Source organism: Ovis aries, chromosome 3, assembly GCF_016772045.2.
Source record: "Ovis aries strain OAR_USU_Benz2616 breed Rambouillet chromosome 3, ARS-UI_Ramb_v3.0, whole genome shotgun sequence".
NCBI lineage: Eukaryota > Metazoa > Chordata > Mammalia > Artiodactyla > Bovidae > Ovis > Ovis aries.
The window spans coordinates 142,682,282-142,708,864 of NC_056056.1; the positions used below are offsets into that span (position 1 = coordinate 142,682,282).

General features: G+C 37.3%; 1 protein-coding gene across 6 annotated transcripts in view; it reads right to left on the bottom strand.

Moving 5' to 3' along the window:
* The window catches only part of TMEM117 (transmembrane protein 117), a 635,221-nt gene that overhangs the window by 379,668 nt on the left and 228,970 nt on the right, over nucleotides 1-26,583 (bottom strand). The window lies entirely within an intron of this gene.

The window sequence follows — 26,583 nt, forward strand, 5'->3', positions numbered from 1 at the left end:
GACACCTGGCTTTGAAAGCCAGTAGGAAGTTTTGTACAGGAGAGCCAGGAGGCTATAAGAAACAGAGGCTCTGTCATTAAAGACTGAATAGGAAATCTCACACAGCCTGAGACCCAGTACATATGCAGTAATTCATAAGGAACTTGGGTTAGACCCACCTGCTGATCTTAGAGAGCCTCCTGGAGATGTAGAAGGAAACTGGGACTCCCCACAGGGACACAGACCTGGAAACAGCCATTTGGGGGAACTCCTTCTACCATAAGAACACTGCTGCTGGAAGTGACATTTAGGAGTCTTCCCTCTAGTCTATCAGTGCAGGGGCTTACCCACCCACCAGCCAGCTGGCACCAGTTTTGGGACTCCCCAGGGCTGAGCAGCCAGTCTTGCTGGGACTCAGCTCTGCTCATTAGCAAGCTGGCAACATCTCTGAGCCCCCTGGGAACTGCTAGCAGCTGCTGTAGGAGCTGGTTCACCCACCACTGAGCCAGCACCAGTCCCAGGATATCCTAGCCCATGTCGCCATCAAACTAGGACTCAGATCTGCTCAGCAGCTGGCTGACTCCCAGCCCTGAGCCTTCCAGGTTTTGCAGCCAGATGTACTGGGACCGAGCCTTGCCCACCAGAGAGACAGGAACTACCACATGAGATAGGGTCTGACAGCCAACCAGGCAGGAGCCCAGTCTCACTAACCAGTGTGCCCACAGCAGTCAGCCCCGCCACAACAGAAAGCCCACACAATCCACATAGGGGGCACCCCTAGAGCCCTGGTGACCAGAGTGAATGTACTCCTGAGCCCCAGAGGCCGTCTGCTACGTGAGGCAACCTCTATAGGATCAAAAAATGTAACCAATCTACATAATATATAGAATTAAAAACAGAATTTTGACAAAATGAGGTGACAGAAGAATATATTCCAAACAAAGAAACAAGCTAAAATCCCAACAGAACAAAGTTAAATGAAAATAAGCTGTTAAAAACTTCAAAGTAATGATAACAAAATGTTCGACAAACTTAGGAGAAAATGAATGAATATGGTGAGAAGTTCAACAGACAAAAAATGTAAAGAACCAAACAGAGCTGAAGAATACAATAGCCAAAAAAAAAAAAAACCAAAAAACACTAGAAGGAATCAATAGAAGATTAGATAATATAGAGAAACAAATAAGCAATTTGGAAAATAGAGTAGTGGAAGTCACCCAAGTTGAACAACAAAACAAAGTTCTTTAAAATGAGGAAATTTTTAGGGATTTTCAGCACAACATCAAGCATAAAAATATTTTTGCATTATAGGGATCCCAGAAGGAGAAGAAAAAAGAGAGAAAAGAGAAGAGCATTTTTGACATTCTCTGAAAACTTCTCTAACTTGAGAAAGGAGACAGATATCCAGATGCAGGAAACACAGATATTCACACCAAGACTCACTGTGATTAAAATGGAAAATATTAAAGACAAAGAGAGAAACTTGAAGGAACTAACAGAAAAGTAGTTAGTTATCCACAAAGGAATTCCCCTAAGACCACCAGTTGACTTTTCAGCAGAAATTCTGCAGGCTAGAAGGAAGTGGCACGATACAGTTTAAATGATGAAAGGGAAAAAAAATCTACAATCAAGAACACTATACCAGGTAAGGCTATCATTCAGAGCTGGAGGAGAGATACAGAGTTTTACAGAGAAGGAAAAGTTAAACAAGTTTAGCACTACTAAATCAGCTTTACAAGTAAATTCTCTAATCAGAAAAGAAAACCACTAGAAATACGAAAACTGTGAAAGGAAACATCTCACTGATAAAGACAAACATACAGGAAGGTAGCAGATCAACCACATACAAAGCTAGAAAGAATGTTAAAAGACAAATGTAGTAAAATCATCTATATCCACAATAAGTATTTAAGGGATACACAAGACAAAAAGACGTAACCTATGATGCCAAACATTACAAAACTGGCTGAAAGTTAGGAGGAGGAAATAAGTAATAAAGATCAGAATGGGAATGATAAAATAGACACTTTAAAAAGGAACTATCAACGAAACAAAGATCTGCTTCTTTGAAAAGATAAACAAATCTGATAAACTTTTAGCCAGAAGTAAACAAAATTAGAAATGAAAGAGAAGTTACAACTGACATCACAGAAATACAAAGGATCACTAGAGACTACTATGAAAAATTATGTCAATAAAATGGACAACCTTAGAGAAACTATGAAGTCCTAGAAATTTACAATTTCTAAGACTGAAGCATGAAGAAATAGGAGAAAAACAACAAACAAATTACGAGTAATGAAAGCGAATCAATAATCAAAATCTTGCCAAAAACGGAAGTCCAGAATGAGACAACTTCACAGGTGAATTTTACTAAATATTTAAGGAAGAGTTAACACCCATACTTTTCAAACTATTCCAAAACTACTGAAGAGGAAGGAATGCTTCCATATTCACTTTATGTGGCCAGTTTCATCCTGACACCAACATCAGGCAAATATACCAATAAAAAGAAAACTCATAGATCAATCACACTGATGAACATAGATGCAAAAATCCTCAACAAAATATTAAGAAACCAAACTCAACAAATGATTCTAAAATGGGTACAGCACCACAAAAGACCCCAAATAATGAAAACAAAAGAAAAGCAAACAAAGAAGAAAAACAAAGTGGGAGGTATCCTGATCCCTAACTTCAAAGTATACTACAAAGTTAAAATAATCAAAAAAAAAGTATAGTACAGGCACAAAAACAGCCAGGTGGACCAATGAAACAGAATAGAAATTTCAGAAGTAAACCTACAGTTATATGGTCAACTGACCAAGAGCCAAGAATATACAATGATAATAAGACAATCTCTTCAATAAATGGTGTTGGGAAAACTGGGCAGCTTAACATGCGAAAGAACAAAACTGGACCACTTTCTCACAGCATATACAAAAATAAACACAAAATGGATTAAAGACCTAAATGTAAATCCTGAGATCATATAACTCCTATAAGAAAACATAGGCATACACTTTGGTACTAGTCTTAGCAATATTTTTGTGGATCTGTCTGCTCAGGCAAGAGAAACAAAACTGAAAATAAACAAACGGGACTACCTTAAAAAGCTTGTACACAATGAATGAAACCACCAACAAAATGAAAAGGCAGCCTGCTAAACAAAAGAAGATATTTGCAAACAATTTGTATGATAAGGGGTTAATATTTAAAATATAATATTTTATATTTATATAGAACTCATAAAACTCAACTTGAAAGAAAAAAACCTACCAGATTAAAAGAGGACCTGAATGGACATTTTCTCAAAGACACACAGATTGCCTGCAGATACGTGAAAACATGTGCAAATCACTAATCATCAGGTGAATATAATCAAAATCACATTGAGATACCATTTCACACCCATAAGAATAGCTATTAGCAAAAGACAACAAATAATAAGTGTTGGTAAGGGTACGGAGAAAGTGAACACTTGCACTGCATCTGGGATTGTAAACTGTACAGCCACAATGAAAACCAGCACAGAGTTTCACTAAAATTAGCTCCACTTCTGGACATTTTTTAAAGACACAAACACTGATTTGAAAAGATTTATATACCTCTACAGAGAAGGCAATGGCACCCCACTCCAGTACTCTTGCCTAGAAAATCCCATGGACAGAGGAGCCTGGTGGGCTGCAGTCTGGCATCGCTAAGAGTCGGACACGACTGAGTGACTTCACTTTCACTTTTCACCTTCATGCACTGGAGAAGGAAATGGCAACCCACTCCAGTGTTCTTGCCTGGAGAATCCCAGGGACGGGAGCCTGGTGGGCTGCTGTCTATGGGGTCGCACAGAGTCGGACACCGCTGAAGCGACTTAGCAGCAGCAGCAGCAGCAGCACCATTACTAAAACTAAGATAACAGGGATTTTGTAGTTGTGCACTCAATTAAGCATAAGCCTACTACTGCTTAAAACTGAAGAGAGAACAAGTAGTTTGTTATATTACATTGGAAATCATACCATTCAGGAGAGAAAACACTGTTTTAAAAATGGATTCAAAAAAAAATAAATAAATAAATAAAAAATTAAAAAAAAATAAATAAATAAAAATAAAAATGGATTCATCACCTGAGTCATTATACATATGAATTGCAACACATTTCATAGAAATCTTCACCAATAGACTTGCAGAACATGTCCACACCTTTTTCAAAGAGCCATCTGACAAAATACTCTTGCAATTAAGTAACTTTAGCACCAGTTAGTAGCAGAATCATGGATTTGTTTTTGACTTAAATCACAAGTCCTAAACTTTACTGAAATCACAAATTAGCATGAGCTTCCAAATACTTCTCCAGTGAAAAACATACATGTTATGCAAATAGCCAATGTTTAAATTAACTTAAAATCAGCATCAAATTTAAGCAGAAACTCTTTAAACCTTTTCCAAAGCAAAACAGAAATAATGCCAACTGATTGACATTGTCTCCATGGCTTTAAGGAAAAACCTTCACCCGACCTATTTAATTTTGGCTTCACTCCAGAAGTTTATCATCATCTCTCTGTTTAGAGAATCACCTCATGCTCTGTGGTTTTCCTTTTTGATCCAGTAAGTCAGTCATAGGTCTCCCTTTAGAATTGTCGCTCAACAATCCCTTCAAAGAGACCCCCAAGAGGCCCATAAATTCATCTTGGCATACAAATATATTACTAATCTCCCTACCACACAGTTCTTCTTTAAGAAATTATTTTAAATTTCCCTCCTTCCTTCTGATTAATGCCATATTTGAAAGGAACAAGCCTATTAATTTACAGCCTCTTCTTTGGTTGCTCCTAGCAACCACCTTTAGCCACTTTCTTCCCTTAGAGTCATGCATCCTTTACAACATCAGAAAATTGCACAGAATTTTAATTGGCCTTATTATATTTCTCCAAAATGAAATGAAGTAAGAACAATATACAGAGAGAAGAAATAAAACCAGGAGTGACAATTTTTTGTCCTCTTTAACCACATAGAAACTAGTTTTTTAAAGAGGCTAGTCTATGAGAGATTACTTTGAGCAGTAAGACTGCATTTTGAAAGCAAAATGGCCCTGCTAATAAAATATTCAAGGTTATGCAGAGACTACAAACTGCCAATGAGGGATTTAATGGATCTTCAGCATTCTTTCATATTCTTAAAAATCTCTTCTTGCTTCAAAATAGAAAAACATCTATACTGAAGAAATACTAATATACAGTCCTCATATTTTAGTGAATAAAATGATCAAAGATTCTTGGAGACAGTATTTGCAGTCTGAGTCTCTTCGCTAGTTCTGAGAACAGTCACTTCTGTCGCAGGTGGGACCATACTGTTTCAGTTTCAGCTAAACGTTACAACTGTTCCAGGGAGAAGACATCAGAGCTCAGAGAGCAAGATGCACTGCACCCTTTGATCCATTAGTTGGAGAGATAATGCTTTTTAAAAACAAAGAATTAAAATTATATTTTAGGATCTCATCTTAAAGACCTTTTAGAAACTGGACCTAAAATCACGATTATCCCACCTTTATGGCCACAGGTAAACTTCAGGACATTCTTTCCATTTCAGTAAACTGTTGAAGCTTTTTGTCACAGCATTTATCAAATAATACTCTCTAGAGAGAGAGAAACATATCAGCCCAGCTCATCTTTTCTTGTTAGGCCATGGATCATAAGTCACTAAGTAAGTACAGCTTAGCTGTTGCATTGTCAGAGGACTCCCATGTTCCCATCAGCTGAAGTCCAGAGAAGACTCAGACAATCTGGTTAAAACCATGGCTCCCAGGTCTATCCCTTCAGTGGAACTTTAAACATGAAAGTTCACCTTCTCAGCAGCAATGGGTAGAGAAAATGACAAGAAACATATGTAATACAGCCCATAAGAGCAAAATTGTGAAGTAGTCAATACGGAGGGTGGATGACATTTGGATTATTCCACCAAGGGTAGAGTCTCAGAAGCAAAAATGGAGTTATTTCATAAATGATATGGATGCCTACCTAGATACTTAAATTATTAGGTGTCCTAAGACACTTACATTTAGTTAGTGGAAATTTCTTTTTTAATAAAACTGTCATATACTTTCCTGATACATTTGAAGGAAACATACAGTCCTTACCTAAATATACCCCTGGACTTTATCCATTTCTATTTCAAATGGCAACATTGCTAGAAAAATTTATGAAACTAATGCAATAGCATTGGAAACTATCTTTCTCTGTTCCTTGGCAATCATTTTATTCACTTGTTTACTCATATGGGCCAAAACTTTTGCCTTCCTCAAAGTCCAACATTCAACTGCTTCCTCACACCTACTGTTTGAGTCCATCTAATCTCACACTGCATCTTCGATCTCTTCTCTCTACCACTTCCTTCTACCCTAGAAGTTTATTAGTTCGACTATTCTAATCTTAAAGCAATATGAAACCACCATAACAAATTAAATGCTCAGGAAATATGGGCTCTCCTCCTTATGAAATGACTACTTTAATACTTCACAAACAGTGATGTAAATCTTACAAGAAAACAAAACCAACTAATAGTACCAAGTATATTTTGAATTCTGCAGTTTTACTGACATGTGTAAGGATAACAGAAGGTGTCATGTCATACGAAGCATAGATTTTTCACACACACACACACACACACACACACACAAACACACACACACAAAATCTCATTAAACACGATTTTTTCTCAGTATCTTTTCTTGACCCTGGCCACTACACCTTGCCAGGAAATCCACCAACTAGAAAGAGCAGAGACTAAGCCTTTCCTCTTTCTCCCTAATTTATCTTGCAGAGTAATTTTTTTTATTCAATATAAAACATAACCCAGCCAAGCCCCAGCAGCTTTCTCTCAATCTTCTTCTCAGAGAAGTTTTTCCTATCTTACAAAGATGGTCTTATATGAGCTGCTAAGATGATAACATGCTCTCATGTCACTACCCAAAACCTTCCTCTGACTCCAGACACCAAAGACCTACTATCATATTTCTCTCCTGCACTGCGCAGTTTCCCCAGAGAATAGGGGACCTCAGCCTCTGATTTTTAACCATGAACTCCTCATTTCCCATGCAATGAATCTTTTCAGCTCTCAATTGAAACTATTTTCTTGACCTTCATCAAAGATCTCTTAACAACCAAAGCCAATGGGTTTGTCTAATTTTCTTTCTTTGTGTATCTTTTCAGAACTGCTAAAAACCTTCCTCTTTGAACTCTTGCCTTGGGGATGTGATCATAAAAGCAGAGCTCACAGTCAAATAATCCCTGGTGCAAATCCAACTTTGCCAGTTAAAAGTGCATGGATGGCCTTATTTAACAACCTCCTTATTATAAAAGCCTCTTTTTCTGTTCTGGAACTTGGTGATAGTGTTTCATTGGGTTGTTATAAAAAATAAAGTGAGTTAAAGTCACCCATACAGTGACTGAACCGAGTAAAAAGAGTCATGCCTCCCAGCACAGTAGACAATTTTCTATTTTTCTTTCTCTTTTTCCCTCAATGACCATTCTTTCACTCTCTTTCACTGGTGTTGCCTCCTCCCATCTGCTAAATGTGAGCATATGCCAAAGTTAGTTAAGACCTTGTACTTCCCCCTCTTTGTTCTGTCCTCCTCTTCTTCTTCTGTCTGTTAGCCTCTGTCTCTCTCTCCCTTTGACCATCCCTCCCTCCCTTTCTGTACGTCTCTCCATCTTTCTTTATGTACTTGTCTCTCTCTACTGCTGTGTATGTCTGTAAAAACTCACCAGCTAAATGGCTTTCATATATACAGCCCTACAGTTTCTACTGTGACTGCTTCTTCTCTTAAAATCTTCTATGTCTAAAACTGAATTATCTTCTCACCTTTGAAAACAGCTCCTCTTCAGACAAACTTTTCTCTATAAATGTCACCACTGTTCTAGCAAGTAAAATTATTCAACTACTAGAAGATGAAGTCCATAGTTTTCTGGGTATATCAGGCTGAAGCCCTCTGCCTTTAGCCAATCTCAGCTGTTCTTCCACTGACTGTCAGAAACATCAAGTGAACCGCTGCTGCACAGCTTTTGCTTTTGCGGGGCCTCTTGTCAGAATAATCTCTGCATTCCCCCCAGCTTTAACTTATGTACCAAGCCCCTTCAAATACTAGACTACCTCTCCCTGGATTCTTCTCCAGTTGCTCCAACTTTCCCCCGGAATGACTGCACTGAACATTGTTGATACCACCCTTTTGCACCTCATCTGAGTTTCTTTACATAGTTTAGTAAAGGAAAAGAGAGACAATGCTAGCAAACAAGAAAAAATGAAATATTTATGAAATCTCTCTTATATCTTAATCACTGGGCTAGGAGTTTTCACTAATCCTCTCGATAATCCTAAAAAGTAGATACCATTGTTGTATGTGTAATTGTTCCAGGGCTAGGAGCCTTCATATTTGTCATAATTGAAAATCATTGGATGATACTTACTTTCTCGTGTTTCAAATCCCCAAGTTACTTGGGATAGTCCTTGCTAAAATGTGTCACAACAGAATTATATAGCAACATATAAGCTATTCTCACTATGTTCTTCTTATTTAGGCTGTCACCATTTAGCCGAGTGAGAGGATGGGTCTGTAACTTTAGTCCATAAAGCTGTCACTACGATCCTCATGGACAATTTACAGTGACATGCCCATAGGCATGTCAAGAAGAAATACACATAAATGTCATAGTCAAATGCTTGGTGGCAATTTATTCTGCTTTTCCTGTTGCTGTAATTTTAATGAGCACACTGCAAGTTCTTATGTGGGGCATGCAATCCATTAGAGAAGGTTGCTGTACACACTATGTAGGTACTTGCCTGTCACAGAGTGATTTGCTGACAACACGAAAAATATGCCTTATTTCTTCAATGTGACAAGAGACAAAATGGTGCAAACTTTTGTAAATGACTTACAAAATGCTGCCATGACTCATTTAAACTTTTTTTTTTTAAATAAGGACCTCCCCAAATGGAAAGAGCAAGGTTATCACGTGTTTCTGAACTACTGAAATACATTTGCTAGCACAAAGATTGGCAGAATTGTCGCAAATGATGAGTTCTCTTCTCAGAATAATGGGGACTCTGGAAAAAAAGGTGATACATAACTCTTCCACAGCTATTTGTATGTTTTATCTTTACCTTAAAGAGATTTTGATAAAGTGATAAATAGGTGGGTATCAATAAGCCATTTCCTTATAAATGTATCTGTTATTCTAATTTCCTTCTAAACTATAGATGCTCTGAATAAACTGAAACACATTATTTCCTTCTTTAGTTCATACAATGATTTCTCTGATCTGCAAAACTGACAAAGGAGAACGTACAAAATACATTGACAACACAGTGAACCAAGAAAAGGTGAAGGAAAGATCTAAAAGCTGAATGCATATGAACCTACACAGCTTCACATCCACAACTGCAGTTTGCTGCCTGCAATAACTGTTTGTACATTACAGAAACCAATCCCCTGCCAAACAAGGAACACTTTTTAGAATGAATGTAGCTACGTGGATTTTTTTTTTTAAATCACCATGACAACTTTTACTCCTTCAGTATATGAATTTGCCAACCGCTTGAAACAATGTAAAGGAAGAAGTATCCTGAAAATAAGAACCAGTTATCGGTTCATCTTTAAATGGATAGTGGAGAAAAATATGAAAACCCAAGAAAGTGATTACATTAGTATTCACAGCATAGAAAAACTGATTCAGGTAAGATTACCTACCAGTGCCTTCCTGGGTAACACCTGGTAAAATAGCTTTCTGTTGTGATTATAGATCATGTTCAGTGAGAAAAATATAGGTTTCAGATTTTGTCATACTGATTTGACTATCTCTTATTGCATAAGTGAGCTTTCATTTTTGACTAGAGGCTGCTGAGATTCTTAGTGAATATATTATTTTGAGCAAGTTAAAATTGTCCAGTAAATGATGTCAACAAGTATGATGACTGTTCTAGAAAATAGCACCTCTATTTCCTACATCTTTATATTGTTGGTTTTCTCCAAATTAAATATTGAATCAAAATAAACAATGAAACACAGCTGCTCTCAAACAGCTTATTATCAACACAACTGGAATAAAATAAATGTTTCAGCAATGATTCATTTTTATATAGAACAACCTTGGTTAAACAAAATCGGAAAAACTGGTGAAAGCCTGACATTATGAATTGAAGCCTATAAAAGCATTAGATAGATCAGATTCAGTCACTACTGCTTAAAACACTGACACCATTTAATGTAAAACAAATCAGCTTCATGCAAGCTTTGTTATTCATTTTATCTTGATATATATTTTATAATTGTATTTCTAGATAAACAAACCAAGAAATATAGAGAAGTTTATGGATTCCCCTGCAGTCACACAGCTCATCAATGGCAGACTTTGGCCCAGAGTCTAGATCTCTAAACACTCTGAAGAGTGTTCTTCAGGTTGCCCTCAGTAATTTAAATTGCAATTGTCGTATTTTTTGACAAATATTCAGTTTTCTAATCTATTAGCTGGCCCATATATATTTTATCTTTTTACCCAAAACACATAATCATAGCATTGACTTTTTAAATAGACTTTTTTTTAAGATTTTTTTTATGTGGATCATTTTTAAAAAAATTTATTTTGAATGGTGGATAATCGCCTTACATATTTGTGTTGGTTTCTGCCATACATCATCCAGATGGCTAATAAACACATGAAAAGATGCTCAACATCATTCATTATTCAGTTCAGTTCAGTTCAGTCACTCAGTCGTGTCCGACTCTTTGCGACCCCATGAAATGCAGCACACCAGGCCTCCCTGTCCATCACCAACTCCCGAGTTCACTCAGACTCACATCCATCGAGTCGGTGATGCCATCCAGCCATCTCATCCTCTATCATCCCCATTCTCCAAGACATGAAATCAAAACTACACTGAGGTATCATCTTACACGGATCAGAATGACTATCATCAAAAAAAATCGATAAACAATAAACACTGGGAAAGGTGTGGAGACAAGGAACCCTCTTGCACTGCTGGTGGAAATGTAAATTGATCCAGCCACTATGGACAACTGTATGGAGATTCCTTAAAAAGCTATGAATAGAGCTACCATATGACCCACAATCCCACTACTGGGTATATTCCCTGAGAAAACCATAATTGAAAGAGACGCACATACCCCAACATTCATTGCAGCACTATTTACGATAGCAAGGACATCAAGCAACCTAGATGTCCATCGACAGATGAATGGATAAGGAAGTTGTGGCACATATGTGGATCATCTTTAAAGTCTTTATTGAATTTGTTACAATATTGTTCCTATTTTGTATTTTGGTTTCTTGGTCATGAGGCATGTGGGATCTCCTCCTTCCAACCTGGGACTGACCCTGCACCCCTGCACCGGAAGGTGAAGTCTTAACCACTGGACCACTAGGGAAGTCCTAGCATTGACTTTATGGAAAATTCTCTCTTAGAACCTCTGTGACATTATCTGACATCATATGCTGATTTAGAGGAGAACATCTTTTACTTTCTTTCAAGATATGAGTGTTGTACACACAAGTAATTTGTGTCCAGGGAGTTCACACAGCATTCTTCGATAGCCCCTTGTTAACTCCTGAAATGACTTATTCCCTGTCTGGTCTGTCATTATCTTGTGTATTTGCATATTATTTGCCTCCCACTAGGAGTTCCTTAAGAGAAAGGTTTATATTTGTCTTATTTAGGCATGAATCTCCAGAACTGCAGCAGGACTGTAACTGGCACATAGAGATACTTTTTGTTGAATAAGTGATTCATTCAGAAAACACCCTTACCAACTTGGTAATTTAGACATGTAGCTTACATTTCTAATGGAGTCAGGGGTCACATAATACAGCAACCACATTTGATTTAACACTTCAAAGTAATATATGAAAGAATCATTATTTAAAGCAATTTCTTTCTATATTCTTGGCACAGGCTGTCTCTGGCTTTCCCTTGGAGAGTCTTATAGTCATGAGACTTGCTTTGATCAAGCTGTGGCATCCATTCCTCCACCCTACACAAGGCACCTGCTCGTGTCTGCTCTGTGTAACAGCTCATGCCAACCTTGAGAGGAATCCAAGCCTCACTCCATGAAAGAGAAGTGAAAGTGAAAGTTGCTCAGTCGTGTCTGACTCTTTGCGACACCCCAAGGACTATACAGTCCATGGAATTCTCCAAGCCAGAATACTGTAGTGGGTAGCTTTTCCCTTCTCCAGGGGATCTTCCCAACTCAGGGATTGAACTCAGGTCTCCCGCATTGCGGGCAGATTCTTTACCAGCTTAGCCACAAGGGAAGTCCAAGCTTTATTCCATGCTTGACTCAGTAAGCCTTAGGTGACCCAAACAAGGCTGCTATTTCTCAATCCTTGAAATCACAACATAGGCTCCATTTATAGCTTCACTTTCTGAAGGCAATTTTCCCCAAACTTCAAATTTGTGGCTTCCTTCTTGTCTTTGATTCCTGGTTTAAGGAATTTAGAAAGGTAATATGTGTTGAGCATAGAGTCTGAACCAGACTCCCTGGTTTAAATCATGAGACTCCATCACGTATAGCTATGGAAACGTGAGCAGGTTACAAAACCTCTTGGTAGCTCAGTTTCTTGGTTTTCAAAACTAGGATAATAATACAGCTTGTCCCAGAAAGTTATTATGAAGATGTGAGATTATGTAAAATACATGTGCTATGTATATTTATAGTTATACTTATTCATACATATACATCACTTAGTGCCTGCCTCAAGTGTTGGTTGCTGTTATCAGGTTGAATGGACAACATATTTGTTCATTTTTTTCTCCTGTGTCATACACTTTTCTCCAGATGTCTTTTAAGTATAAATTTATGTTAAAATACAAAAGAGACAATCAAGCTCAAGTCTCTGCTATCTGCTAAAGTTGCCACACATACGCATTTTAAAAGCTATATTCTAACACCCACAACTGCTTAAAATTCCAAAATATTTCCAATTCTCTGTTCAAGTAAGCATAATTAAAACTTTAAAAATTTAATCTCTAGAAGGAAAAGAGATCAAAATTTAAGGTAAAGTGTTAGTTTGACAAATGATAAACTTTGTGTTGGAAACACCTTTCTCAACATGGTATAAACAGGTAGTTTGAGAACTGAAGTTTAAAAGGGGGTAGCAATAACCTCATTCCCTGATTCTGGGAAGAAAATTAGTAGGATATTTTAAAAATATTTTTAATGTATTTTAAAATGCTCACATATGTGTTTTCATGTATGCATCTATAATTCCATTTCTTACAACTTATCCTAAAATCAGTGCATGCTTGCTCAGTTGTGTCCAATTATTTGCAACCCCATGGACTATAGCCAGCCAGGCTCCTCTGTCCATGGAATTTCCAGGCAAGAATACTGCAGTGGGTTACCATTTCCTCTCCCAAAGGATTTTACCAACCCAGGGATGGAACCAGCATCTCTGGCATCTCCTGAATTGACAGACAGATTCTTTACCAACCATGCCACCTGTAAATCATGACTGCTACTAATTTAAATTATGATTTTGTTTTAAAAAATAAAAAGCTGAAAACAAGCTGCCAACAAAAGAATGTCACTTGTCATGTGGTTCTAAACAAAGCAAGTCATTAGCTACTGTAGTTGCTGACCTTCAACACACACTGAAAGCAGTTTCAGGGTAGTGATCAGGAATAAGGCATTTTGTGCTCTGGGAAAACTGGCAAAACAGGTCTTCAGATAGTTTTCAGGATAAAATTTTTAGGAGCCTGATACTTGCACCTTCCCATACTTAGAGAAGCACTAAAATCATTAACTAAGGTATCTATTACTCATAACTAGCAGCCATCTTCCCCTGGCATGCGTTATGGTTACACATACCCCCTTCACCAAAATCGCAGGCACACCCCTTACTTCTTCTGAACAATTTCTCAGTGCTCTCTGAGAGGCTGTCTGCTGGGCTACAGTCCTCACTAAGACACTGAATAGACTTCACTCACAGCTTTTACACTGTTTGTTTTCTTTCAGTCAACAAAGCTAAAAGTATAATAATAGGTTATATACTTTTTGGATTAAATGTGTGATAAATCATTGTTTAATAACTGAATTGCATAAAATATTTAAAATGTGAAAATGGTAATATACATAAAAAAACAGGATCAAGATATATAGTAGGGCAAAATTTTTGTTCAAAGAGCATGTGTATTAATATATAACTTATTTAAAATACATTTATATAAGCACTCAATATCCAGGTGGTTCTAGTAGTAAAGAATCCATCTGCCAATGCAGGAAACATAGAGACATGGTTTCAATCCCTGAGTCAGAAAGATCCCCTGGAGGAGGGGGTTGCAACCCACTCCAGTATTCTTGCCTAGAGAATCCCATGAACAGAGGAACCTGGCAGACTACAGTCCATAGGGTCACAAAGAATTGGACACGACTGAAGCAACATAGCCCATACACACACAATTTATTTCAGACACTGTTCTAAACACTTCACAGATATTAACTAACTTACTATTCATATCTACCCTATAAGAACGTTGTTATTATTGTTACCACTTTACAAATGAGGAATATCAACCACCGAGAGGTTAGCAAGTCCCCTGGCATCACACAGTTAGTAAGTGGATATGCCACTATTTAAACTCAAGGGTTCTGCTCCAGTGTCCATGCTCTTTTCACTAAACGTTTTTCCTAAGACTGATTTTTGACTATCCATATTTTAAATTTTTCTACACTGAATTTCTGTTATTTGCAGAAAAACTGTTCTCAACAGCTAAATGTTTACTCTTTCCCAAAGTGTGCATTCAATTTCATGAAAAAAGATGTCATAGATGTAAATAATCAGCAGAGATTTAAAAAGTTTTTATTTTTTAATCATGTCTAATTTTAATCTTTCTGTCTTTACTTAACAAAATAAGCTTCCTGCTAACTTTGTAAATTAGTCTGTATCATAGATTTATACTTACCTTCATCTAAGTTGTTTTCCATGTTAACTGTATGAATTTAAACCACACCATTGTCTACCTATTATAAACAGAGTAATAAACACGTTACCGAACCAGGTTTGACTTTCCTGATATGCAGCAGGCCAAATGGCTGAGATGCCAAGGTTTGCAGCAAAGAGAGGGTTTATTCACAAGACAGTCAAGCCAAGAGATAGGAGAACAAGCCTCAGATCCGCCTCCCTTAAAGCAAGGGGCTCAGGGTATTTATGGGATAAAGAATAAAGAAATAGGTCTAAAGTGTGGGGAATGTGGGAAGTGTGGGGAAAAGCGACTGGAAACGGGTGTAATAATTGTCATTCTGTGTGGGTGTAGCTAAGTGACAGGTCTCTACATGTTCAAAAAAGGAGGTGCTTACTAGAAAGATCTGATGGTGGAGTTTTCAACCCCCTGACTTCTAAAGGTCACTGAGCACTCACTCATGCCCATCTGGAGGGTCAAAGATCCTATCCAGTCTTTACCAGCCCAGTTCAAACTAGACACAGCTGACTCCAAGTTGCTTGAAAACAATTCAGGTGAACACCTTATTATGTAGGTGACATGTCATTTTGAGGACATGCAAGTCTTTTGTAGCAACAATTAAAACAACATTGATTAGTGAAGGCAGATGAAATGGATTTGATTAATGATCACTATCAGTTTTACATGTGGCTCTCTGCTATATATCTAAGTAGGGTTCACACAGGTTAGCTTATGGTGTGGCTGGTGTACAGACTATGCTGGTATTTGGGGGCATACAGAATAGGACAGGTCTAACTCAACAATCTTATTGTTATCTAAAATATCATTCATCACACAGCCTAACTCATAAGCCTAAAAACTAACATAACTTTGTACTCCAAGTGATAACAGATACTTCTGATCTTTAAACATTTCTTGCAAAGAATTCCAGTTTCTAAATTATATTATGACATCTTTTTTGAAAGATGACATATGGTTTTTAAGATAATCTCTCCATGCAGCTTTCACAATTATTATAACCAACCCTTTGATACAGTTCAGTTAAATTTCAAAACTGATTGTTCATATATTCAGGGAGATTTGCAAGAAAATCAATTTTCAGATTATGGAAAAGGGCAGCCTTTTGAGAAGTCTCAATATGACCCCAAGGCATTCTTCAGAGTCAAAGCAGTTTAGTTCCCTCAGACATGTTTGAAAATTTACAAATTACTAGATAAAATTATTCCTTTCTAATCCTTGATTAAGATTTACAGGCACATACATTCTTTCTAAATACAAATCTTTCAAAATAATAAAATATTCTTCTCAATATATGCTTTCATACCCAGGGAATCTCTATCCAAATTGGTTCACCAAAGGCAGAACCTTCATAGTGTTTACAGCAAACATTAAAAACGTCACTAGTTATCAAGGATGTCATTTTTCAGCAAGTGCTTTGATCTGAATCATTTCTTTCACTCATGATTACAAAATTCCAAAAACATTTAAAGTGGTCTCACCCAAACGTAAAGGTCACACTTCTACATGAACTAACATTCACATCAGCATAGTTCCACTGTGCTTTCACTGTCAACAGAACGTAAAATGGGATTCTTCCTGTCTCACTTTTGGTTGGGGCTTTAAACAATAGGCACCGATCACTCCCAAATTTCAAGGTGATGGTATAATTAAAAAAATAATAATTGATCTTTGTCCCAGGCTCTAGACACAAAGCTTCAAAAATCTTTGGGTTTCCTAAGTCTCTTGTTTCTCATACAAGCCACTCTGGACCATATGAAGTTTACGCTAGCAAAGTGACCCATGGTGGTGGGGGAGAAGGGGTATGGCCAGGTAGCTTCTGGATGGAAAGGCTAGTGGCCAGAGAAACCAACCACAGGATTAGAGGGTTAGAACTTTCAACCATACCCCACAACCTCCAGGGAGGGGAAGGAGACTAGAAATTTAGTTCAATAACATTGCCAATGAATTAATCACATCAATGAAATAAAACCTAGATTACAGCTCTCGACGCTGAGGATTGGAGATCTTGGTGAACATACTGGTGTGTTCTGTAGGTATGTGCCTGGAGAGGGCCTGGAAGCTCGTGCTCAGGAGCCTTCTAGAACTTGCTACTGTAAGTATCCAGTTATCTGACTGCTCATTTGTATCCTCCTTTATAATATAAGAGTCTCTGTAAGTATAGCACCTTCCTGAGTTCTGGGTCATTCTAATGGATTTTCAAACCTGAAGGCGGAGTGTTGAAATTCCTGAATTTGTAACCAAATTGGACAGAAGTGCAGATAGCATTGGAATGGAGGACTTGCAGTTAGCATTTTAAATGAAAACAGTCATGTGGAACTCAGACCCTTAAGTTGTCGGGCCTGTGCTAACTAGGATAGTTAGTAATTGAATTGAATTAAATTGTAGGATGCCCATTTAGTGTTAGAGACCACTAAAGAAACCTTACAAAGGAGGTGATCAAAAACCTCTTCAACAATCCAGAACTGGATACCTACATCTAAGGCAAGAGAGACAGAGATGAGAGGCTGCAAATTACAAGAGCTCTTTGTATTCCTTGGGATCGGGGAGTGATGTTCTTGGATGCTAAGCCCTGGGAAAACAGAATCAGAGAGATTCATACCTGTCTTCCAGAACTAAGATGATACACACAGTCTACAACCTGAGAAATCTAACAAGGAAGAGACTCTGGCTACCTGACCCAACAGCCTCGCTGAGAGTTCTCCTTGCACTGAGGATAGACCGCAGCTGCAGAACGAGCTAAGCTAAAGGGTTTGTAACTCTTTGCTTTGGTCAGATAAAGGATGTGCTTCAGAGGACCGACAAGAGTTGTCTTAGATTCTAGCCAAGAAGGTCCCTGGGACAGAATGGAGAGACCAGAAGTGTCTGGGAAATGAGGGTGGAACCAGAATTGACAGAAAGAGAAAGCCACATCAAGGGAACTATAAGGGAGAAATTCCCAACAATGCTGCATCAGGGTCTTCAGGGAACCACAGAGCCCCCACGACCGCCCGGAGAGTGCCAACAGAGCTTGCCAGGACAGTCAGAGTCGAGCGTGACTTCCCTACTTCTCTGCCCTTCCTTTGTTGTAGAGCCAGAGGCAGCTGAGAAAATTGGGAAGAGAAATCAGAGTGCTAGGTGATAAGATAAAGAGGCCAACCACTGCCTATTTCCCACAGTCAGCCTGAAGCAACCCAAGCCAAAAGGAAAGAGGCTTTCACTGAGCACACTGGGAGGTCTGATTATCACCCCTGACCCAATGAGCCTGCTTCAAGGAGGGCTAGAAGTAGCCAAATGAAATTATTTTTTAAAAGATGCCAGAAAAGTCATGCGATATGGGCTCAGTTTCATCACAAAGGATTGGAAAGGGTGAACAAATCCCATAGAACCTTGCCCCCAAAATGCCTCAAACATATTGAAGGAAATGAATCACTCAGTGATATAAATGTCTTCCTATAACTTTACCAGCATTGCTAATGTGCACTGTTTTATTATGTGCCACACACATTTTATCTACACGATAACTCTATGAACTATGGGTACTATTATTTTCATCTTTATATTTGATAAGGAAACTAAAACTTGGGAAAATGAAATAACTTACCAGTATTCCATATCTACTTAGGGGTAGAGCTGGTATCTGAATCCAGATCATTTTGACTGCAGTGATGGTGCCATTCATTAATGTATCACATTAGCTTGCCAACTGAATGTCAATTTTTAAAAGCATATTGATGAAGCAGATAATGATGATTAAGTCCATATGATCTCTTTTAAAGTTGCTACTACATATTCAGGTTAGTTGCTTCTCTATTAACTTGAATAATAAGTGGTGAGCATGTGGGACATGGCCATTCAGGGACTAATGCCCCCACATTATCCCCCAACTCACCAGGGCTCCCATTCACCCAGTCGTTAGTTACCGTTTTAAGGATTTTAGCTTCTTTATCAAGATGATATGACTTCTATTGTCAAGTAACTTGATTATAGAGAATCTAAACATCATAGATGTTCCTAAGTGGCTACCTGATTTTCCACTTGACAGGAAGGGAAATATGCAGCGAAAGAACACATAATGTTCAAATTTCCTCTTTCAACATTAGTTCTCCCAGGGTCCAGTTTTACAATAATTTTTAATTATTGTATCTCCAGGCTTCCACTTTACTTTATTATTCATTTATTCCTGAGAAATGAAAAGAGGTCTGACATTCCTTGCATATATATATATGTGTGTATGTATATATATAATATATATATATATAGAGAGAGAGAGAGAGAGAGAGAGAGAGCATAGCTTTTGCTACTGTTTTCCATTAGAACAAATGTGGATATTACCTGTTATTATCATCATCATTGTTATTATCCTCCCTCTAGCATCAAATTGCTATAGCTACTGTTAGCTGGGGGGAGGGTTTGCAATACCTCTGACATTCCACAGGGTTCATCATATTTTAAAACTGCAAGTTTCCCTCAGGACATCAAGGGCATCCGTGTGTGTGTGTGTGTGTGTGTGTGTGTGTGTGTGTGTGTGTGTGCATTTCCTTCACCATTTCGGATCTCCCCACCCTGAACTCTATCTGCAGTCTGCGGCACACTTGGGAATCCTTCGACTCCACAGTATATAACACATAAAGGGATTATTATTGTTATCTTCAATTATCTCAAATCCCAAGGATTGTAATAAATAAAAGCTCAGGAATAATGAAATAATAAATTTTCATTTAGAAGAAGTAGCAATCTGAATATCTTTAATACATGCCATCACTCTCACTCCTAAACTTCCCAGAACGTGGGTGATATTGCCCTTGAATGTCCTCAGGGCTGTCAGTAAGATTAAATCTTCACTCTTTACTGATGTAAATTCTTAACTCAAAGGAATATAAGACATCCTTTGTGAAACAAAAGGTGACAGATAAAAATGGTTTAAGAAATTACTCTTTAGAACTATATTATTAAGCAGCAGATCTCTGAAGGGTTCTCTTACCAGACTCAAAGTTCCTTGAGATAATGTACCTAGCAAGCACAATGCCTCAAAATAGGCTTGTGCCATCAATATTAGATTTTTAAAAGATTTTTAAAGGAGAGGCAGAAACAATCCAGAGAGATGGGGACAAAGTGCTGGTAGAGTGTCAGGAAAGAGGTTTATCTACGTATCAACTTTTCAGTACCTAGAGCCAGCAAGGTAGACTGACCTGCTTCAAGCTCTCACTGCTTTAGCTGCCCTTTGGAAAGCCCCATCCAGCAAACAAAGGCTGTGGTCTGTTTCCCCCAACTCCCCAGCAGCTCTGTCCCCTGCTGGGTTCCTAGCTTTCCAGTGCCCTACCCCCACCTCCACAACACTTCACTCCAACTCCACAGCTTACCTCTCTTCATTCTGCAGTAAAACTGTGAATTAATGATTGCTTTGACCTACCTGTCCCTCTATCCCTCTAGCTGATCAAATATTGACTCCAGTTAACTTGTTTGTAAAACCTGCCAAATAAAGCTTTATTATTCACTGTGCATTGATCATCATTTGCTCTGGAATGTTTTTTATTTACAAGGTGACAAAAATCAAAAGTTAATTTTTTTGCCTTTCATTTGATATGAGGGTACAAATGATTATACTCTTACATTTCTTAAATGGTATATTTAAAATAAAATTTATTTCAGTTTTCTTTATGGTTCCCATAGTTTTAATTGTGATTTATAATATATAATTCTTGAAAATGTTTTGATTAATCCTTAAAAATATAAAAATGTCAAGTATTTATACTCTTTCTAATCTGAATCCCACAATAATACTTTGCAAAACTGTAATCATTTATTATTATTTAATTCTTCAAATTATACCTGAGTGCGTGTTGTGGGTAAACATTATTTTTACAAGCAATGTGAAATTTTTGATGAATAATTTTGTAAAGTAATTTTTAAGGCCATTATTTTATGCATGAATACATATACACTTGTCTATTGGTACTCACACATAACTTCTCACAAGCAAAGAAATAAAGACATGGATAGGGCCTAACATGGGGATGCTCCAACTACCATTAAAATTAGGGTTTAATATACATTTAATATACACCCACTGTTTAATATACATTTTCTAATACTGTCCATTCAAATATCAGTACTGTGCCAAGAGCTATAAAGAATATAAAAGTAAACACCATTACATCATTAAACATCTCCTATGAAATTCTGATTTCTTATAATACTATTTATTTTAGCAAGCGTTACTTTTTTCAGAAAAAAACAACACCCCAAATGGTGTGTATTTATATTTCCTATGGTTTGAATGTTAATATGCTCACAGCCATTAACAGCTAGTGTGGACAAATACACTTTGCATGGTTTTGGCCAACTGGTATTATTTTACCATGTTAAAAATTTTCTCAACCAATGAGCACACTGCCTTGCCAGGAGTAGAAGATACTTTGAAACCCTTATTGTTCATTTAACTGTGACCTCTATTTTCACACTGTATTTTATGCTATGAAAACAGTTTTAATCTGTAACAGCAGGAAAAAAAATTTGCAAGTGACAATATACACCAAAATTTTTCAGATTCTTCTATAGCTATTGTGATATGTATAGCCTTTAATGTATACAAAAGAGAAAGCAGAATACAAAAGAGAAAGAGGAATACCACTAACACTAAGAGAAAAAAAAATCTTTATACAAACTCTTCCAGAGAATAGGTGAAAAGGGAACCTTTCTCAACTTATTTTAGGTGAGCATAATGCTGATATTAAATTCTGATAAGAAATTGATGCAAAAGGAAAATCAGAAGTCAGTTTCACCTTTGGACTAAAATGCAAATATTCTAAACAAAATATCAGTCAACTATACCCAATAATGGTACACTTTGATCAATTCAGAACTTTTCCCTGAAAGCCTAGCACTTTGTGTTTTACAGTGTATAATCATGTAAGGAATTGCAGACAAAGCCTATAGAGTATGAAAATTAGCCAGTAAAACTACAGACTCCTGAACAAAGCAAAAATTTTGAAAAAGTAACTCTCTTGAGAGTCCTTTGAACAGCAAGGAGATCAAATCAGTCAGTCCTAAAAGAAGTCGACCCTGAAAATTCATTGGAAGAACTGATGCTGAAGCTGACGCTCCAATGTCTTGGGCACCTGATGTGAAGAGCCTACTCATCAGAAAAGATCCTGATGCTGGGAAAGACTGAAGACTCTTCAGAGTCCCTTGGACAGCAGGGAGATCAAACCAGTCAATCTTAAAGGAAATCAATCCTGAATAATCATTGGAAGGACCAATGCTGAGGCAGAAGCTCCAATACTTAGGCCACCGGATGCGAAGATCTGACTTGTTGGAAAAGACCCTAATGCTAGGAAAGACTGAAGGCAAGAGGAGAAGGGGATGACAGAGAATGAGATGGTTGGATGCCATCACTGACTCAATGGACATGAATTTGAGCAAACTCTGGGAGATGGTAAAGGACAGGGAAGCCTGGCGTGCTGCAGTCCATGGGGTCACAAACAGTCAGACATGACTGAGCAGCTGAACAACAACAGTACCCTCTACAAAATAATGAATTAGAAAATAAAATACACCCTACAGAGGGGAATGAGAGGAAAAAAAATTGTCTTGAATACAGACAAAGGTAAGGGATTTGGAGACTGAACTCACAATATTTATGTGGTCAAAAAATTGCAAGCCAAGATATAAATATCAAGTAATACAAGGTTGCTAGGGGCTATAGTTATGTGTGAAGCAAACTCACCTTCTCTCTGCAGTAAAGCACTTTAAATGCAAAACTCAAAAAATTCTATCGATTCTAAATTCAAGAGTCTATATTATACTAACATGAGGAAATAAGCAACCAGAATATAGAAATAGAAGAAAACAACAATAAAATCATACAAAAAATGTTGAAATTATATTCAGCATGTAATCTAATATAAAATAACTATGTTTAATGATATTTGAAGAATTTTTTTTCCCAAGATTTTAAGAGATCATTAAAAACAAGTATACAAACTTTGGCAGATTTCCTGAAAAATCTAACAGAACTTTGGGACTAAGAACTAAACAGACATTTCTCCAAAGAAGACACACAGATGGCTAACAAACACATGAAAATATGCTCAACATCACTCATTATTAGAGAAATGCAAATCAAAACCACAATGAGGTACCATTTCACACCAGTCAGAATGGCTGCGATCCAAAAATCTATAAGCAATAGAGAAATGCTGGAGAGGGTGTGGAGAAAGGGAACCCTCCTACACTGTTGGTGGGAATACAAACTAGTACAACCACTATGGAAAACAGTGTGGAGATTCCTTAAAAAATTGCAAATATAACTGCCTTATGACCCAGCAATCCCACTGCTGGGCATACACACCGAGGAAACCAGAATTGAAAGAGACACGTGTACCCCAGTGTTCATCGCAGCACTGTTTAAAATAGCCAGGACATGGAAACAACCTAGATGTCCATCAGCAGATGAATGGATAAGAAAGCTGTGGTACATATACACAATGGAGTATTACTCAGCCATTAAAAAGAATACATTTGAATCAGTTCTGATGAGATGGATGAAACTGGAGCCGATTATACAGAGTGAAGTAAGCCAGGAAGAAAAACACCAATACAGTATACTAACCCATATATATGGAATTTAGAAAGATGGCAATGATGACCCTGTATGCAAGACAGCAAAAAAGACACAGATGTGTATAGCGGACTTTTGGACTCAGAGGGAGAGGGTGGGATGATTTGGGAGAATGGCATTGAAACATGTATACTATCATGTAAGAATCGAATCACCAGTCTATGTCCAATGCAGAATACAGCATGCTTGGGGCTGGTGCATGGGGATGACCCAGAGGGATGTTGTGGGGAGGGAGGTGGGAGGGGGGTTCATGTTTGGGATTGCATATACACCCGTGGTGGATTCATGTCAATGTATGGCAAAACCCAATACAGTATTATAAAGTAAAATAAAGTAAAAATAAAAAGTTTTTAAAAAACTACAATGATAAATGCAAAAAAAATGAATAAACTAAAAGTCAAGTTACATGTAGCTGAAAGGAGAATGAGTGAAATTGAATTTAAATAAGAAGATGTTACTTAAAGGTAGTTAAGAAGCTTAGCGTGTTCAGAGAAAATTGCTTGCATGATACAGATTCTGTGAAGTTTTCTGAGACTTGCTTTATAGCTGACCTATTAAATGGCCAATTTTATAAACATTCCATGTGGTTTGAGAATATTCTGTATTTTTATATTATTCAATGGAGTACTCTATTTTCTTCCAGTAGATCAAGTATGTATTTATGTTCACATACATTTATTTTTTCTGTGTACTTATTTTTCCATGTCTCCTTTTCTTTCTGTCAACAACGGTTCTCTGTATTGTGATACTGTATTACTAAGTATGTGACAAAATACTACTAGCAAGTTAAATATTTTTTGTTACCTAGTATTGATATAATGATCATCTCAATAGATACAGAATAAGCACATAAAATTTAATATGACTAATGAAAAAAGGAAACAAATTCTCATCTAACTATGAATAATACAAAGCTTTTTGTCTAAGAATATATCAAAAAGAAAGAAAATCTTATAGCACTCATTGAAAATCAAAAGGAAGAGACTTCCCATTACCACTAAAATGTACTGAAGGTTCACATCAATGCAATAATAGAATAACAAGGTATAAAATGTATAAGGACTGGAAATGAAGAGATAAAGCTGTCATTATTTATAGATGATAAGACTGTCTACAAAGAAGCCTAGAAGAATGTACATATAAATTATTCCAGTTAAGAACAGATTATAACCAGTTTGCCAAATATAAGGACATTACATAAAACTTAATTGCATTCCCATACACCAACAAAAAAGTATTAGAAAACTTAATTTTACAAAGTGAGAAAAGATATCTAGAACAGTCACACAAAACATAAAGAATCTAGACAGTGGTATTCTGCAGTCACTATGTACAGCTTGCAAAAAGTCATTGCTAAATTTTCAAGAACTGTGCAAGTCAACTGTTAATTAAAGCCATTGTTAAAAATAATATATAAACATACAATTAAATACCTAGCTGCATCATTACATTCTGCGATTATTTGTGACCGTGAGTTTATTTACACCTACTATTTCTGTTTGATGGAATACTATACAATAGTGTGCTACTTCATATCTCTTTCTAGATCTACATTCACATTAATATTGGGCCGGACAAAAAGTTCATTCAGATTTTTCCATAACCTGGCTCTAGTAGAGCTTAGATGCCTTTAACTTCATTTGAAATAATTTTGTTAGATTGTATTGTGACAGCTGTCATATCAGCATGCATTAAAGAAATTCTCAAAATTGGTGAATCTTTGTGTAGCCATTTTAACATTGAAGATGGAAGAAAAGAAGCAACATTTTAGCATATTATGCTTTATTATTTCAAGAGAGGTTAAAATGCAACTGAAATGCAAAAACACATTTGTCCAGTGTATGGAGAAGGTGCTGTGACTGATTAAACATGTCAGAAGTAGTTTGCAAAGTTTTGTCCTGGAGATTTCTAACTGGATGATGCTCCACAGTCAGGCAGATCAGTTGAAGTTGATCGCTAACAAACTGAGACATTAATTCAGAGCAATCAACATTATACCAGGCAGGAGATAGCTGACATATTCAAAATATCCAAACCAAGTTTCAAAACTCATTTTCACCAGCTTGGTTATGTTCATTGCTTTGATGTTTGAGTTCTACATAAGTTAAGCAAAAAAACCTTCTTGACCATATTTCTGCATGCAGTTCTCTACTTAAACATAACAAAAATGTTTTGTTTTAAAAACAAACTGTGCTGAGTGATGTCAAGTGGATATTATACAATAATGTGTAATGGAAGAGATTGTAGGGAGAAGAGAAATGAAATAAACCACCACCAACCATGAATGGCTCAGATGGTAAAGAATCTGCCTGCAATTTAGGAGACCCAGAGTTGTGAAGATCCCCTGGAGAAGGGAATGGCTACCCACTCCACTATTCTTGCCTTGAAAATTCCATGAGAGAGGAGCTTGTGGCAGGCTACAGTCCGCAGAGTGGCAAAGAGTCAGACATGACTGATCAACTAACACTTCACTTCAACCACAGTAAAGTCTGGTCTTCATCCAAAGAAGGTGATGTAGTGTACATGGTAGGACTGGAAGGGTAGTGGTGTCAGTCACTCAGTCGCATCCGACTCTTCGCAACCCCATGGACTGTAGCCTCGACAGGCTTCTCTGTCCATGGACTTCTCTAGCCAAGAATACTGGAGTGGGTAAACATTCCCTTCTCCAGAGGATCTTCTCTACCAAGAGGGTGAACACGGGTCTCCAGCATTGCAGGCAGATTCTTTATCACTGCACCATCTGGGAAGCCCAACAGGACTGAAAAGGAATCCTTTATTATGAGCTCCTTCCAGAAAAACAACCAATTAATTCCAACAAGTACTGCTCCCCATTAGAACTGAAAACAGCACTTGATGAAAAGTGTCCAGAATTAGTCAACAGAAAACACATAATCTTCCATCAGGATAACACAAGACCACATGTTTCTTATATGACCAGGCAAAAACTGCTATAACTAGGCGGGGAACTTCTGATTCATTCACCATGTTCACCAGACATTTTACCTATGGATTTCCATTTATTT